General features: G+C 43.1%; 1 non-coding gene across 1 annotated transcript; it reads left to right on the forward strand.

Annotated features, from left to right (window-relative positions):
- Positions 1-4,500: 4,500 nt before the first annotated feature.
- LOC114808434 lies at positions 4,501-4,638 on the forward strand. Its single transcript, XR_003756282.1, has one exon. It is a non-coding gene; the product is annotated as a small nucleolar RNA SNORA7 (small nucleolar RNA).
- The last annotated feature ends 8,215 nt before the right edge of the window (positions 4,639-12,853 follow it).

The raw sequence follows: 12,853 nt of genomic DNA on the forward strand, positions 1-12,853 counted from the left end.
TTTAGAGATATGATCCCTAATGTGGAAGACCTTACAGTACAGCAGGGGAGACAGACACTAAAATTCCAGATGGGGGATTAATTACTTAAGATATGTACATAGGTGGTCTCTCCTTTCTACTTTCCCTCTTCCTTTAACTGTTGGAGTTCCTCAAGGGTCAGTTCTTGGCCCTCTTCTGTTCTCCATTTACACTCACTCCCTCGGTGAACTCATCCGCTCTCACGGCTTTGACTACCATCTCTACGCAGATGACACGCAGATCTACATCTCCGCCCCTGTCCTCTCCCCCTCCCTTCAGGCTCGCATCTCCTCCTGCCTCCGGGACGTCTCCACCTGGATGTCGGCCCGCCACCTAAAACTCAACATGAGCAAGACTGAGCTCCTCATCTTCCCTCCCAAACCCGGTCCTCTCCCAGACTTCTCTATCACCGTGGATGGCACGTCCATCCTTCCCGTCTCTCAGGCCCGCAATCTCGGTGTCATCCTTGACTCGTCCCTCTCGTTCACCCCACACATCCTATCCGTTACCAAGACCTGCCGGTTTTACCTCTACAATATCGCCAAGATCCGCCCTTTCCTCTCCACCCAAACGGCTACCTTACTATTACGGGCTCTCGTTATATCCCGGCTAGACTACTGTGTCAGCCTTCTCTCTGACCTCCCTTCCTCCTCTCTCGCCCCGCTCCAGTCTATTCTTCACTCCGCTGCCCGGCTCATCTTCCTGCAGAAACGATCTGGGCATGTCACTCCCCTTCTTAAACAACTCCAGTGGTTGCCTATCGACCTCCGCTCCAAACAAAAACTCCTCACTCTAGGCTTCAAGGCTCTCCATCACCTTGCCCCTTCCTACCTCTCCTCCCTTCTCTCTTTCTACCGCCCACCCCGCACGCTCCGCTCCTCTGCCGCCCACCTCCTCACCGTCCCTCGGTCTCGCCTATCCCGCCGTCGACCCCTGGGTCACGTCCTCCCGCGGTCCTGGAACACCCTCCCTCCTCACCTCCGCCAAACTGATTCTCTTTCCCTCTTCAAAACCCTACTTAAAAATCACCTCCTCCAAGAGGCCTTCCCAGACTGAGCTCCTCTTCCCCCTCTACTCCCTCTGCCATCCCCCCTTTACCTCTCTGCAGCTAAAGCCTCATTTTCCCCTTTTCCCTCTGCTCCTCCACCTCTCCCTTGCCATCCCCACAGTACTGTACTCGTCCGCTCAACTGTATATATTTTCGTTACCCTATTTATTTTGTTAATGAATTGTACATCGCCTTGATTCTATTTAGTTGCCATTGTTTTTACGAGATGTTCTTCCCCTTGACGCTGTTTAGTGCCATTGTTCTTGTCTGTCCGTCTCCCCCGATTAGACTGTAAGCCCGTCAAACGGCAGGGACTGTCTCTATCTGTTGCCGACTTGTTCATCCCAAGCGCTTAGTACAGTGCTCTGCACATAGTAAGCGCTCAATAAATACTATTGAATGAATGAATGAATACTTGTCCATTCTCTTCTGCCACTATGCCAAAGCTGGCACTCTTCGTTCCTCTCATGCTCACCTACTCACTGGTCCTCACTCTTCCCCTCTTCTGCCTCTGATCTGATCACACCTTTCTTCCTGCCTGGAACTCCCTCCTTTTCAAATTCACCAAACTACAGCTCTCTCCATTTTTAAAGCCCTTCTGAAATCACATCTCATCCAGGAGGAGATGGTAGATGGTAAGTTTGCCGTGGGCAAGGAAGGTATCTGTTTATTGTTGTACTCTCCCAAGTGCTTAGTATAGTGATCTGCACACAGTAAGTGCTCAATAACTGCAACTGAATGAATTAATGAAGGTTAGCAGTGTGGCCTAGCGGAAAGAGAATGGGCCTGAAAGTCAGGGAACCTGGGTTCTAATCCCAGCTTTCCCATGTGCCTGCTGTACAATCTTGGGGAAGGCACTTAACTTCTTAGTGTCTCAGTTTACTCATCTGTAAAATGGGAATTAAATATGTGGGGGTTTTTTCCCCTTTTTAGACTGTGAACTCCATTTGGGGCAGTAGCTTTGTGCAGTCTGATTGCCATGTGCTTAGTACAGTGCTTGGTGCAAAATAAACATTTAACAAATATCACACATTATTAGTAGTAATAGTAATATTATTAGTAGTAATAGTAATTTAAGTGCATAGGTGGTGTGAAAGTGCTGTTGGTGGCAAGTGGGGGATATAAAGTAGAAAGATTACAGATAAATTGGGGAAGGCCTCCTGGAGGAGATGTGATTTCAAAGATGTGGAGAGCAGTAGTTTGTTGGATATGAAGAGGGAGGGTGTCCCAGGATAGGGGAAAGGTTTAAAGCAAGAGGGTCAGTGGTGGGAGAGATGAGAGTCAGACCCAATGACTAGATTACTTTGAGAAGAATGAAAATTTCAAGATACAGGGTAGTGGGAAAATGAAGTGGTTAAGTAGCCATCACTAAGCTCCTGTGTAATCTTTGTTAAATAATTAAAAGTATAAATCACAGTAACTAAACTGAGAGTTGTAGTCTGATGATGAATCTTTGCAGGAGGCTGCAAATAAAAGCTTGTTCTTCTGACTGTGATAGTGGTTTTTGTAAATGATTTGTCCAGTGGAGATTAAACAGCCTTTTTCTTGTCTTTAAAACATACCATGGACCTAGCCAACACCTTCTGAACTGCTCTAGCTGCATGTTTTTTCAACCCTTTTTTTAAATAAACTCATCTGCTTTCTTTAAAATTGCTATAATATTTCTTAATCCCAAAATGTTACCTGGAGATGAAAAGACCACAGCTTCATCTGTTTTGGCATCTTGCAATGATGCACTGGATTGTGGAGTTATCAATAATGACTATCCCCAGGTGGTACATATTGTTGGGTGACTAAGTTATTAAGGGTTTACTACATGCCAAAGTTTAGCTAATCAGCTCCCAACTGAGAAGCAGTGTGGCTTAGTGGATCGAGTATGGGCCTGGGAGTCAGAAGGACATGGGTTCTAATCCCAGCTCTGGGACAAAGTAAGTGCTTAAGAGGTACCATAATTATCATCATCCCACAATTCCCATCCCACACACTGCTCATAATCTAAGAGCTAGGGAGAGCAAACATTGTAACCCCATTTTGCAGATGAGGAGACTGAGGCACAGAGAGGTTAAGGGATTTATTTGTCCAAGGTCATACAACAAGCCAGTGGCAGAGATGGGATTTACACTCTGGGCCTCCTGCCATCTAATCCCATGTTCTTTCCATTAGGCACAATGCCTCCTATTTCTCTCTCTGATCTCCCTATAAAATAACAGGATTACAGTGCTGAAAAGGATCTTTATTAATAATAATTCTAATATTTGTTAAGCACTTAGCATATACCAAGAACTGTGCTAAATGCTGGGGGAGAAATAATATAATCAGATTGTACTCAACCCCTATCCCATAGAGGGCTCAAAGTCTAAGAGAGAGGGAAAACAGGTTTTTCATTCTCATTTTACAAATGAGGAAATGAAGTTTCCGAGAGGTTAAGTGACTTGCCTGCTGTGAAACTTTGGGCAAGTGAGAAGCAGCATGGTTTAGTGGCAAGAGCACGGGCTTGAGAGTCAGAGAATGTGGGTTCTAATCCCGGCTCTGCCACTTGTCTGCTGTGTGACCTTGGGCAAGTCACTTGACTTCTCTGTGCCTCAGTTACCTCATCTGTAAAATGGGAATTAAGATTGTGAGCCCCAAGTGGGACAACCTGATTATCTTCTATCTACTCCAGCATTTAGAACAGTGCTTAGCACATAGTAAGTGCTTAACAGATACCATTATTATAATTATTTTGTGGTGAAACCCAGATGAGAATCCATGCATCCTATTCACTTTCCACTAGGCAACACTGCCTTTCCGTGCTGTGTTGAAAGCACTTCATGTACCATCAGCCAGCTTCACCAGATCCATCATCTACTTGATCAGAATTACCAAAAGATGTTCTAAAGTAAATATGTGGTTTTGATGAATTCCATTCCCTACTAAGCTAAATCTCACCTCAGTAATGACAGGTTTTTTTATTGTTTTTTAAATTGAGGACCTATTAGGAATAGTGCAGAGTGTTGTACTATTAGTCAAAGGTATTTATTGACCACCCCCTAGTTACAATGGACTATATTAAGCACTTGGGAAAGTGCAACAGGAGCATAAAAAACACATCCCCCACCCACAAGGTGTTTACAGTCTAATGCAGAAGACAAACATTAAAGTACTTACAAATAGGCTAATCAAAATAAGTAGGCTGTATTACTGAATAAACACCCATATGTAAACACTGAGGGAGGGTTATAAATAAATACATAACTACCGGGGGTGGCTGATGGGTTGATGAGACTCCAGCGGGATTTTAGGAGTACTTTGAACATAGGGTAAACTGTTGAATTAGAGGAGGAGAGAGTCTAGGCAGGTGGAACAATGTGAGCAAGTGGAGTCTATGGTGAAGTACAGCTGTAGGGAGTTGGCTTGGGAGGAATGAAGAAAAATTCAGGAGTAATGGGTGAAGACCCTCTCAGTAATGCACCTGGAGAGTTTCCAGTACTCTGCCAGGCTCAGCTGTCGGAAGGAGAGTCAAGCAGAGGCATACCCATTCCATTCCTAGCTTGGGCAGTGGCTAGGGAGTGGAAAGCAATCTGCTACAAGTCAAAACTCACCAGTGCTGGGCAGCAGTGGCATTGGAGAGAGTTGTGGGAGGAGACTCAAGTTTACTGTGTGGAAGAAGGTAATGGTAAATCACTTTTGCATTTTTACAAAAAACTCTATAGATGCACTATCAGAACAATTGCAGATGGAAGTGGGGCATTCTGGGAGAGATGTGTCCATGGAGTCGCTATGGGTCGGAGATGACTTGACAGCATAAGACAAGACAGAGGAGTGAAGAGGGTTGATATGTAAAATGGATGGATTTAGTGGCAAGCCTTGAATCTGATCATGATATTTTGTTTCCTGGGAGATCATTTTGATGGTTTTGCAGAGAAGGGTGATTTGATTTGAGATGATTATGTTTCAAGAAGGTGATCTGTGCAGTATTGTGAATTGTGGATTCGAGGCAGGGAGACCAGGGAGGAAGCTGGTACAAGAGTTAAGCCTCAGTATGACAAAAGCTTGGACCATGGTGGTCCAGTCTGAGTGGAGAAGAACAAGCAGCTGTGTGAAGTGTTGTGTAGGAAGAACCTGCAGGATTTATCACTAGTTTGAATGTGAGAGTTGGAAAGATAGGGAGGAGTTGAGGATAATACCAAAGTCACGATGATGTCATTCACGGACAGGAAAGTTAGGAGGAGAATAGGGTTTAGGAAAGAAGTTGAATAGGTCAGCTTTGGATACGTTAACTTTGTGTTACCAATGGGACATCCAACTGGAGTTGTTGGCTAGAGGAGAGGTGGGAGTGTAGGTTCAATGAGAAGAAGGGGCTAGTAGCAGATTTGTGAGTCTTTTGCATAGAGGTGGTAGCTGAAGACATATGAATAGATGGGCTTTCTGAGAGAGAAGGTGTAGAGTAAAAAATGAATACATATTCTAAAATAGCATGTGTGTATATAGATGGATATCAATCATCTGTGCAGAGCACTATACTAAGCACCTGGAGTGTACAATACACCAGAGTTGGTGGACACATTCCCTGCCCACAGTGAGCTTACAGTCTAGAGGGGAAGACAGACATTAATATAAATAGATATGTACGTAAGTGCTGGGGGACCAAGGAAAGAGTGAATAAAGGGTGCAAATTCAAGTGCAAGGGTGACGTAGAAGGACATGGTAAGAGAAGAAATGAGGGTGTAGTCTGGGAAGGACTCTTGGAGAATTGTCTTCAGTAAGGCTTTGAAGGTGAGGAGAGCAATAATTTGTCAGATATGAAGGGGAAAGGTATTCCAGGCTAGAGGCAGGATGTGGAAAAAAGGCTGGTGGTGAGATAGACGAGATGGAGGTACTGTGAGTAGGTTGGCATTAGAGGAGTGAAGTGTGCAGTCTGCATTGTAGTAGGAAAGCAGTGAGGTAAGATAGGAGGGGGCAAGGTGATTGAGTGCTTTAAAGCTGACGGTAGACAGTTTCTGTTTGCGGAAGTGAATGGGCAACCATGGGAAGGTCTTGAGGAGTGGGAAAACATGGACACTCTTGTAGAAAAATGATCCAAGCAGCAGAATGAAGTATGGACTGGAATGGGCTAAGACAAGAGGCAGGGAGATCAGCAAGGAGACTGATGCAGTAATCAAAGTGGGATATAAGTGCTTGGATTAACATAGCAGTTTGGGTGGAAATGAAAGAGTGGATTTTAGTGATGTTGTGAAGGTTCAGCCAACAGGATTTAGTAACAGAATATAATAATAGTAATAATGATGGCATTTAAGCACTTACTATATGCAAAGCACTGTTCTAAGTGCTGGGGGGATACAAGGTGATCAGGTTGTCCCATGTGGGGCTCACAGTCTTAATCTCCATTTTACAGATGAGGTAACTGAGGCACAGAGAAGTTAAGTGACTTGCCCAAAGTCACACAGCTGACAAGTGGTGGAGCTGGGATTAGAACCCATGACCTCTGACTCCCAATCCCGTGCTCTTTCCACTGAGCCATGCTGCTTCATAATAATGATGATGGCATTTGTTAAGAGCTTACTATGTGCAAAGCACTGTTCTAAGCGCTTGGGAAGATACAAGGTGATCAGGTTGTCCCACATGGGGCTCACAGTCTTAATCCCCATTTTACAGATGAGGTAACTGAGGCACAGAGAAGTTAAGTGACTTGCCCAAAGTCACAGAGCTGACAAGTGGCAGAGCTGGGATTTGAACCCATGACCTCTAACTCCCAAGCCCGTGTTCTTTCCACTGAGCCACGCTGCTTCTCAATATGTGGATTGACTGAGAGAGATGAGTCGAGGTTAATACTAAAGTCATGGACTTGTGAGAAAGGAAGAATGGTAGTGCTGTCTACAGTTACAGGAAAGGTCAGGGAAAGGACAGGATTTGGGTGGATAGATAAGGAGCTGTTTTGGACATGCTGAGCTTGAGGTGTCCTGTCGGTGGAACATCCAAGTAGACCTGAAGGCAGGAGGAAATGTGAGACTGCAAAGAAGATCAGGGCTGGAGATGTAGATTTGTGAATGACCTGCATAGTGAGGGTAGTTGAAGCCATGGAGCGAATAAGTTCTCCAAGAGAGTGCGTGTAGGTGGAGAATAGGAGACACAGAACTGAATCTTGAGGGACTCCCTTAATTAGGGGGTGGGAAGCAGAGGAGGAGTCCTCAAAAGAAACTGAGAATTAGCAACCAGAGAGAGAGGAGAATCAGGAGATAAGCATGTCAGTGAAGCCAAGGTTGGATTATGTTTCTAGGAGAAAGGGGGTGGCCGACTGTCGAAGGGAGCTGAGCAGTCTAGGAGGATTAGGATGGAGTAGAGGCTGTTGGTTCTGGCAAGAAGGAGATCATTTGTGACCTTTGAAAGGGCAATTTTTGTGGAGTGAAGGGGGAGGAAGCCAGCTTGGAGGGGGTCAAGGAGGGAATTGGAGGAGAGAAAATGGAGACAGCAGGTGTAGACAACTTTCTCAAGGAATTTGGAGAGGAATGGTAGGAGGGAAATGGGGTGATAACTGCTGGGGGAAGAGAGAGAGCCGTTCTGTATCTACCCAAGGGTTTAGCATAGTGTATGGGAAATAGGAAGTGCTTAACAAATACCAGAATTATCATTATAACAGTACTGAAAGTGAGACCCTTTCCATGCATGCAAGTGGAGCTGAAAAAAAATGAGCAAAAATGCCCTCTTCTGTATTATATTCTTGGAAATATAGTTACTTGCTGTGCTGATACATCTATCCTATTCAGGACCTATAAATGTTTACAAATCTACTTGGTATTCTGATCTTCACAACGTCTTTGCTAAAGAGAGAAATTTATTTCTCAGTAACTGCCCATTGGGCTGATCTTCCTGCTATGATGGTCTTCCAACAGAACACTGCTTTTTAGCTTTGGTTGAAACTGTGATTTCCTATGTCTATAAACTATATATTTCTTCCCTCCCTGCTTGCATGTGCTCCTTTTCTATCTGCCTTACAGTAGTTGGTTAGGCATCCTGCTGTCTTCTCATAAATCCTGCCCAGTGAAGCTGCAGTTGCCAAGAGCATTGCCTCGATTCTGGTGAACAGGCTGCATTCCAGGACCTTGTTGCTGGTAATTTTATCTGGCCATTTGTGTTCAGTATGCTTCATAGGTGCTCAAGAATCGGCTCAAGAACCTGGAGGTGTCTCTTGTAGCTGGTCCAGATCTCACAGCCATTCAGAAGATTGACACTCTTTTCATTATACAGACCTTCGAACTTCATCTGTTCAAGTCAAAGAATTGGGGCTTTGAAGATGTAGGAATATTGATCTGGCAGTAGAAATAAAGCAGCTTTAGGATAGCAAATAGACTTGATAAAATCCTGAAATAGGATTGCCAACTTAAAAAGTCCAACAGTGAGTCCCAATAACTAAGGAGAAATATTTTTGGAGGTTCATAATTTCTGAATATAAGAAAAACAGATGCAAAATTAAATTCATAAAAAACACAAAAATATTTGTGGTTTTCAAAATTAATCATGGAACTAGTTTTAAAAACAAACAAATGCCAAGTCATAGTCTAAATTACAATTGGGAGAGAGCCTGCTAGTTATAGACTACAGGAAAGGTGAAAATTTCCCAAACTAGGGTACAACTAATGCTGCCAATTCTTTCCTAATGTATTTCCAAATAAAAGGATTTTAGTTCTCTGCTGGGTGCCAATAAATGGTATACCTTAAACTTAGGAACTTGAAGCCCAGAAACATTACTAAGCAGGCAGGAAAGGAAGGTTTGCCTCACACACTGGATAGTATTTCTCTCTATTAAGTATTGCATGCCTTCCTCATTGGGAGATCTAAATTTTATAGTTGCCTTTTTTCTCTGTCCCATAATATCTGAAAATCTAATGACATTTTAGTTTGGAAATCACATTGGTGAAATTCCACCCAGTCCTGGATGAATTATATTTATTCCTTCTTTGGTGGGTTTTAGAATATTATTGTTTTGGGTTTTTCTTTTTTTTTTAACCATTGCATCATGCCTAATGGAAAATAGGAAATTTCCACTGAAATAGCATAAAGCCCCGAGTACAAAAGTTTAAGTGATCCTTCTAATGTAAATATGTAGCATTATATATAAGGAAATAGACATCGAATACCACTTACTCTTTGGACGTGTCAAACAAAATAATGGGAATTAGTATATGGTGATTTCTGGCAAGTTTCCAGGCTTCGATTATTCCCAAAGCATATGAGTCTCAATTAACCAGTTGTGGGTTTGAATGGTCTAGGTAAATCAATCATTGATGTGTATGAAACTCCTACTCTTTTCAGAACACTTTAATGAACACTTGGGAGAATACAAAAAGAGACAGATGATACAATCTCTGCCCTCGAGGAGTTGACAATCTATTGAGAGAACCAGGCACAAAATAATTTGCTGATAGAAAAGGAGAGTGGAAAGATGAGTGAATATCAATCAATCAATAGTATTTATTGAGTGCTTACTGCATGCAGAGCTCTGTACTAAGTGCTTGGGAGAGTATGGTACACCAAAGTTGGTAGACACATTTCCTGCCCATAATGAGCTTACAGTCTAGAGGGAGACAGACTTTAATATAGATAAATGAGTTATGGGTATGTACATAAGTGCTTTGGGGCTGAGGGTGGGGTGAATATCAGGTGCCCAAAGAGCTTAGATCCGTGTGCATAGACAATACAGAAGGAAGAGGGAGTTTAGACTGTGAGCCCGTTATTGGGCAGGGATTGTCTCTATCTGTTGCCAAATTGTACATTCCGAGTGCTTAGTACAGTGCTCTGTACGTAGTAAGTGCTCAGTAAATACTATTGAATGAATGAGAGGGAGCCGGGGAAAAAGAGGGCTTAATTGGGGAAGACCATTTGGAGCAGATGTAACCTTAATCAGGCTTTGAAGTTAGGGAGAGTGGTGGTCTAGCATATGTGGAAGGGAAGGGAGTTTCAGGCCAGAGGGAGGATGTGGGAAATGGGTCGGTGGTGAGATAGTCATGATTGGGTCATAGTGAGCGAACTGGTGCTAGAGGAGCCAAGTGTGCAGAGTGAATAGCTAAAATGCATAAATCATAGGAGTTCATAAAATAAGTTCATAAGCTCTATGGGTGATTGTCAGTATATAAATGCTGAGGTGGTAAATGAGAGAAGAAATAATTTTCAAAAAAAGCTTGAGGGAGCTGGGATCTTTGGAGGGTTTAAATTATGGGGAGGACTCTATTTTGGTAGAAAAATAATCTAATCCAGAGTTGACAAAAATTTGAAACAAGGTGGTGGCCATTTGGATGGTGAATCTGAGTAATATTTGGAGAAAGAACCTGCAGGATTGAATGGGACTAAATGGGAGGGATTAAAGATAGTGAAGAGTCAAAGATAACACCAAGAATGTGGGCTTTTGGGAGATGAGAGGAGGGACTTGTACTCCCTCCCTCTCCATATCCAACAGACCACCACTCTCCCCACCTTCAAAGCCTAATTATTCATTTAATCATATTTATTGAGAGCTTACTGTGTGCAGAGCACTGTACTAAACTCTTGGGAGAGTACAATACAACAATAGACAGTCTCCAAGAGGCCTTCCTCCTCTTGGCTGTGAGCTCTTAGTGGTAAGGGAATGTGTCTACCAACTCTATTGTATTGTAATCTCCCAAGCATTTAGTCCAGTTGTCTGCACACAATAAGTGGTCAATAAATACCTTTATCAACTTTCATTTTCTTACAAAACCCTGGGGGAAATGCAAAAAACAAATAATAACAATGATAATATTTATTAAGCATTTACTATGTGCCAAGCACTGGAGCAGATACAAGATAATCAGATGGGACACAGTCCCTGTCTCACACAGGCTCACAGTCTACAAGTGTGGTAAACAGGTATTTTATGCTCATTTTACAGATGTGGAAACTGAGGGAGAGGGCCATCAAGTGACTTGCCCAAGGTCACACATCAGGCACATGAAACTGGGATTAGAACTCAACTCCCCTGACTCCTAGTTCTGGCCTCTTTCCGCTAAGCCACACTGCCTCCCCAAAACCAAAATAAACAAAATTATATAGTTGTCCTTTGCACAACTAGACAGACTGGTGCTGGAATGCAGCAGTAGCATCAGCAGAGTAAGGCAGTTGTTAGAGGGGCAGTGCAATATCACCAGACTGGTACCTCTGGACAGATATGGAAAGACTGTGAACCCTACCCTCAGAACAGGCAGTGCTCTAGTGAGAAAAGACCTCTCCAGCACTCATCTTTTATCAGGACATATAACCTCGCCCTGTGCTGTGATATCAAGTCCAAATCCAACTAGCCCTTGTGCTATTTGTGCTGTCCTTCTGTCTGCATGACAAATGTCATTTAAAAGGAGCAGGGTTGCCTAGTGGAGAGAGCATAGGCCTGGGAGTCAGAAGGACCTGGGTTCTAATCCTGTCTCTGTCACTTGTCTGCTGTGTGACCTGGGGCAAGTCACTTCACTTCTCTGGGCCTCAGTTACCTCTTCTGTAAAATGGGAATTAAGACTGTGAGACCCACATGGGACAGGGACTACATCCAACTTGATAACTTTGTATCTACCCCAGTGCTTCAAACAGTGCTTGGCACATAGTAAGCACTTAACAAATACCATCATTACCATTATTATGTTCCCAACATCACCAAGCATAGCAATTTGAAGGGGCTGATAGTGAAGGGACACATACATGGGGTAGAGTAAAAAATGTTTAAATCCTAAAGTTAAAAAGAAAAGACCACATTCTATGACAGAGAGGAGGTAATGGCCACATAAAAGCTAATTCTAAAAACTGGAAATTGGCCTAAATGACACAGTTAGTACCTGGACCTCTTAGGAACTTGCTGCGGGAGTGATATTTAATGATGGAACTATGTAACAGTATCATGTGTGGTATCAGTCATTGTGCATAGCTCCCCCAACTGAAGAACAGCTGCACCCCAGCACCATTTTTATTGTTGAGGTAACATCCTAGGAAAAAGTTGGTTAACTCTAATTTTGTAAGCCTGGTAAGGTCTGAGTGTGTTAGTGGTATGGCTAAGGCCCAATTCTCCTCTAATAAATATGGTAGATGACAGCATATTTTTGGTATGCAGGCCTATTAAGATTGTATACATAAAGGGAAAAAGCCTTAAAGGTATTTAAACTTCACAACCATTGTAAATCTGAAGTGGATTGCCTCCTTATTAAAAGCTTCAATAATTTTATTAATATAAATTAGGTTCCTATTCATTACTTAGCTGAAAATGACAAGAATTTCTAGCAAGTACAAAAGTGTCGTAAACCCTGAGGGCTAAGGTGCCCAAGGTTTAAATGACCTCTGAGGTCCTTTGTATTTTATAATCTTATGATTCTCTACCGATGTTGCCCATCAGAGAGGAGCTAATACTAATTCATCAGAGGGAAGTATCATGGGCCTGGGATTCAGGATGCCAGGGTTCTAATACTGGCTCCATCACTTGCCTGTCTCTGGAGTGTCAATCAATCAGTGTTACTTATTGAGCAGTTACTGTGTGGAGAGCTGGGTATTAAGGGCTTGGGAAAGTACAGTGCAGTAGAGTTGGTAGACACGATTTTTCCCCACCAGGATTTATAATCTAAAGGGAGACACAGGCATTGAAATTAATGTTAGGAAAAATGGCAGAGGAAAGGATATGTATATAAGGGCTGTGTGGCTGTGTATATCCAAGTACCTAAGGGGTAAAGATGCAACACAGAAGGGATGGTGAACAGAGGAAATGGAGGGTTAATCAGGGAAGGCTTCTTGGAGGAGATGTGGTTTCTACTAGGGCTTTGAAGGTG

This window comes from Ornithorhynchus anatinus, chromosome X5 (genome assembly GCF_004115215.2).
Source record: "Ornithorhynchus anatinus isolate Pmale09 chromosome X5, mOrnAna1.pri.v4, whole genome shotgun sequence".
NCBI classification, from domain to species: domain Eukaryota; kingdom Metazoa; phylum Chordata; class Mammalia; order Monotremata; family Ornithorhynchidae; genus Ornithorhynchus; species Ornithorhynchus anatinus.